The sequence below is a fragment of the Urocitellus parryii genome, unplaced genomic scaffold, assembly GCF_045843805.1.
Source record: "Urocitellus parryii isolate mUroPar1 unplaced genomic scaffold, mUroPar1.hap1 Scaffold_37, whole genome shotgun sequence".
Lineage (NCBI taxonomy): Eukaryota > Metazoa > Chordata > Mammalia > Rodentia > Sciuridae > Urocitellus > Urocitellus parryii.
This window is the reverse complement of record NW_027553327.1, coordinates 11470740-11475751: the sequence shown is the minus strand read 5'-3', so window position 1 is coordinate 11475751 and position 5012 is coordinate 11470740. Positions and strand designations below refer to the sequence as shown.

At 45.2% G+C, this 5012-nt stretch overlaps 1 pseudogene; it reads left to right on the top strand.

The window, feature by feature from the left end:
• The first annotated feature begins 3013 nt into the window (after window positions 1-3013).
• LOC144252199 (spermatogenesis-associated protein 2 pseudogene) lies at window positions 3014-4629 on the top strand (annotated as a pseudogene).
• The last annotated feature ends 383 nt before the right edge of the window (window positions 4630-5012 follow it).

The window sequence follows — 5012 nt, the reverse complement described above, 5'->3', positions numbered from 1 at the left end:
AACATGGCTCATAAATCTATTTTAAAACCATTAAACTACATACAGAAAACTTTTTTGATTCTGGGAATTGAACCAGAGGTGCTTTACCACTGAGATACATCTCCCAGTTCCTTTTTGTTTTTTATTTTGAGACAATGTCTCTGTAAGTTGCTGAGCTGGTCTAAAACTGGTAATTTTTCTGTTTCAGCCTCCTGAGTCCTTGGAATTATAGTACCAACATGCCTGGCAAAATTGCAAATTTTTAAGAAAAAAAATACCTAGGAGAAAAACCTTGTGAATTGTAATGTGAAAAAAAAATAGATGTGAGACTAAGAGTACAATCCAGAAAAGAAAAGATTATGAATTGGATTTCTGCAAAATCAAAAACATTTGTTCTATCAAAGACTGTGTAAGAATGAAAAGTCATTCTACAGACTGAAAGAATACAAATCACACATCAAAGGACTTTTATCTAGACTCTAAATTTTAATTATAAGAAAAGAAACTATTCAAAATTTTAAAAATACTCTATTCATGAGTTAGAAGACTCAATATAATAAAGAGCCTCTTCACAAATTTATCTATACATTTAACTAAGTTCAACTCAAAATCTAAACAGGATTTTGTTGGTATACTAAAGCTTATTTTGAAATTTATATAAGATGATTTAAGCATGAGGATGATAGTTAAAACACTGTGTTGTACACTGGAAGCTTGCTGAAGTTCATAGATCTTTAATCTTCTCAGCACACAAACACAAATGGTACCTTTGTAGGGGTGGTATATTAAATAGGTAGAATGTGGTGATTATTTCACAACACATATGTGTATGGAAACATCAACTGTACCCCTAAAATATACAATTTTTATGTCAATGATATTTCAGTGAAAATGTTAAAAATTTTAAAAATAAAAACAAATTATTTGGAAAGACAAGGAACTAAAATATCTCTAACACTCAGAGCAAATAGAGGCAAATAAGCATTTTAAAAATGTTCATTAGCCAATCAGGAAAGGCAAATTAAAACCAAAAGAGGTAACATTGCATATCTATTTGAATGACTGAAATAAAAACATTGAGGAGTACAGATAAGGATGCAGAGAAATGGACTTCATGCACATGGCTAGTAGAAAATGAAAAGGCAACTCTACATAACACTAGGGCAGTTTCTTAAAAAGTTAAGCATATACTTAGCATATGCCTCAGAAATCTCATTCCAAGGTAGTTGAACTAGAAAAATGAAAACTTATGCAAAGACATTTATGGCAATTTTATTCAGAATTACCCAAACATTGGAAACACCTAAATGTCTTTTAATGAGTGAACATATAAACTGTGTTACATTTGTAAAATGGAATACTACTCAGCAAAAAAGGAACAAACTATTTGTAAAAAAAAAAATGAATGAATCTGAAATTCATTATGAAATGCAGTTGAAAAGAGCCTATTTCAAGAGATTGCACACTGTGTCAATCCATTCATATGCCATCCTCTAAAAATGGTAGTGCCAGAGAGATGATCAGCCATTTCCAGGAATTGGGGCAGGGAGAGGCTGTGACCATACAAATAAAGACAAGACAATTGGAGGCAGTAGTATGGAACTATTTTGTGTATTTATTTGGGAGGTAGTTACCTGACTCTATACATGTGCTACTGAATTCTATGTGAAAAATTCAACTAATTGCATAGTATTTAAAAACAAATTAATTACTTGAAGAATGATTGGTACTAAAGGTATTGAATTGAATGTTAAAATAAGGCTTTCCAAAACTTCATTGCATTTATTCCCTAGATTGTCTGTGTTCAACTGTCACTTGATCACTGGAGCAGGGGTAATTTTATACTTATATACATTAAGAAATTTTGAGGGCTGGGGATGTGGCTCAAGCGGTGGCGCGCTCGCCTGCCGTGCGTGCGGCCCGGGTTCGATCCTCAGCATCACATACCAACAAAGATGTTGTGTCCGCCGAGAACTAAAAAATAAATATTAAAAATTCTCTCTCTCTCCCTCTCTCTCCTCTCTCTTTAAAAAAAAAAAAAAGAAATGGCCATTTAAAAAAAAAAAGAAACTTTGAGTAGCTTTGGGGTAAAATATAATCCTTAGAGTAAGTCACAGTTTCCTTCAGAGTTTTAGCAGAGAATTCTAGAAGAACACTTTCCAGATAGAGGGAGGAACAATTATATGTTCAATTACCTGTATATAAATGTACTAACCCCAATATTTTTTCTGCCAGAGGTCTTATTTGTCTTAAAAAGACAGCTTGTCTTCTTCTATCCATTAATTCTATTTATATTGTCTTACGGGATAATTTGTATACTTACATATATTAAGGAAATTTGAGTAGCTTTTGGGTAAAATATATGTATGTGGAATATTTATGGTAGAAATATTTGTCATATACATATCTGGAACTCAGGAGAGAGGAGAGGGTGGGTAATTCCATTTGTAAATTATAGGTATAGATAAGCTCATCCAGGAATAATATGTATTATTGTGAATAATGAGTGAGACAAAGACTGAGGAATGTAATTCAGGGTTATCAATGTTTGAGAAAAAAATTGAGGAGGAACTCATAAAGGAGATTAAAATGGGAGTAGGAAGTATAACACTTTTTGAAAGCCAAGAAAACTTAGTAAGAATAGTTAGCTATCTCCAACTCAATGCAGAAGTCAACAAAGATGACATTTGAAACATTGTCATTGTGTTGCACAAATAGAAGGTCATTGGCACTGCAAAAACATTTTTAGAGTTGATGTGGGAGAAAGTGCGGAGGGGTTACACCTTTAGAAATAAATGAGAGGGAGTGTTTCCGGGTCGCCGCTGGCCCCTGGGTCCTGGTCTCGGTTCCCGCAGCCGGCCGGAGCAGCGAAAGCCCAGCCGGCCTGGCCCCGGCGGCGGCCGCGCCCCGCTGCTTCCCTTGGCGGCGCTCAGAGAGTACTCCCTGGTCCTGGCCGGCAGCATGGCAGTGCTTTTAGTGACGCCCCTGCGTCCAGCCCAGAAGCCATGGAGGAGATAAGGTAGCCCCTGAGCAGATGGGGAGGCCCAGCTCAATGGATACAAAATAAAAAGATAACTTGTTTCGCAAGTACGTGCAGTTCCATGAGAGCAAAGTGGACGCCACCCCCAGCAAGCCTCGGCCCTGCAGTGATGAGCACCTGCGGGTGGCGGCCTCGACCCTGCTCAGCCTGCACAAGGTGGATCCCTTTTATGGATTCCGGCTGATCCAGTTCTACGAGGTGGTGGAGAGTTCCCTGCATGCGCTCAGCTCCTCCAGCCTGCGGGCCCTGCACTGCGCCTTCAGCCTGCTGGAGACCGTGGCCATCAACCTCTTCCTCTACCAGTGGAAGAAGGAGTTCCGCAGCATCAAGCCCTACACAGGCCCTTTTGTCTACTACGTCAAGTCGACGCTGCTGAAAGAGGACGTCCAGGCCATCCTGAGCTACCTGGGCTACGTGCCCGAGCTGGGGGCTGCGTACAGGCTCAAGGAGCTCGTGGAGATCCTGCAGGTGAAGATGGTCTCCTTCGAGCTCTTTCTGGCAAAAGTTGAGTGCGAGAAGATGCTGGAGATCCACACGCAGGTTAAGGACAAGGGCTACTCAGAGCTGGACGTGGTGCGCAGCGCAAGAGCAGCACGGAGGACTTGCGCTGCTGCTCGGATGCGCTGCGGCGGCGGGATGAGGGCAGGGAGCACCTGACCACGTCCATGGCCGGTGTGGCCCTCCAGAAGTCCGCCAGCGAGCGGGCAGCCAAGGACTACTGCAAGCCCTGTGTGACCAAGCTGTCCAGGTCAGTGGACGCCTATGACAGCTACCGCGAGAGCAGAAAGCCACCACCAAAGGCTTCGCTGAGCTTGCTGAGGGAGCCCGTGGTCACAGACCTGGGGGACGGTCTGGAGGACGAGATCATCCGCCCATCCCCCTCACTCCTGACCATGTCCAGCTCCCCCCATGGCAGCCCAGAAGACCTTCCTCCCACCTCCCCCAACAATGGCCTCGGTCTGCTGCGCAGCACGTACTTCTCCGTTCAGGATGACGTGGATCTGTACACGGACTCGGAACCCAGGGCAACCTACTGCAGGCAGGACGCTCTGCGACAGGATGTGTGGCCGGTCAGAAATGATGCCCACCCCCTCTACCACAAGTGCTCACCCCCCGCCAAAGAGTCCGCCCTCTCCAAGTGCCAAAACTGCGGCCTGTCCTGCAGCTCCTCCCTCTGCCAGCGCTGCGACAGCCTGCTCGTCTGTCCTCCAGCCTCCAAGCCCAGCGCCTTCCCCAGCAAGGCCTCTGCCCACGATATGTCTCTGCGGGAGAAGTATGCAAGCCAGACTCAGGGCCTCGACCGGTTGCCACCCCTCCACTCGAAGCCCAAGCCCTCCGCCACCGCCACCTCCCGCTGCGGCTTCTGCAACCGCCCAGGTGCCACCAATACCTGCACCCAGTGTTCAAAAGTCTCCTGCGACACCTGCCTCAGCGCCTACCATTATGACCCCTGTTGCAAAAAGAATGAGCTGCACAAGTTCATGCCCAACAACCAGCTGAACTACAAGTCCACGCAGTTCTCCCATCTCGTGTACAAACAGACCCCCCCCTGCACTTCCCCCTATAAGGGCTATGCCACTGACCTTCCTGTTCCTGGTGAAGAAATGTGAAGCTGCTCAGAGCAGTGCTGCTGCACTTGACTCCCTGGGTGGTGAGACCAGCCGGCTTCCCCGACCGAGCACTCACTGAGGACTCACTGCAGCTGACGGCTGCTTTGTCGTCTGCAAGGGAGAGGGTGAGGCTTCCGTTCAGATTCCTTTTGGCTGATCACTCCCTGTGCAGCTGGGTTCTGGTTTTGTTTTTCCTTTCAAGAGGGTTTCTGTCCTTGGACTGCCCCGCCCACTGCTAAGCCAGCTTGGACTGGGAAAGACCTTTCGGGTCACATCCAAGTGTCCACTTGAAGCAGCGAGCTAGAGGCCTGTTGGCTTGTGAAATGAGCCCTCCTGCCACACTGGGCCTCTCCTGATGGCTCTGGCCGTTGGACATCCTTCTC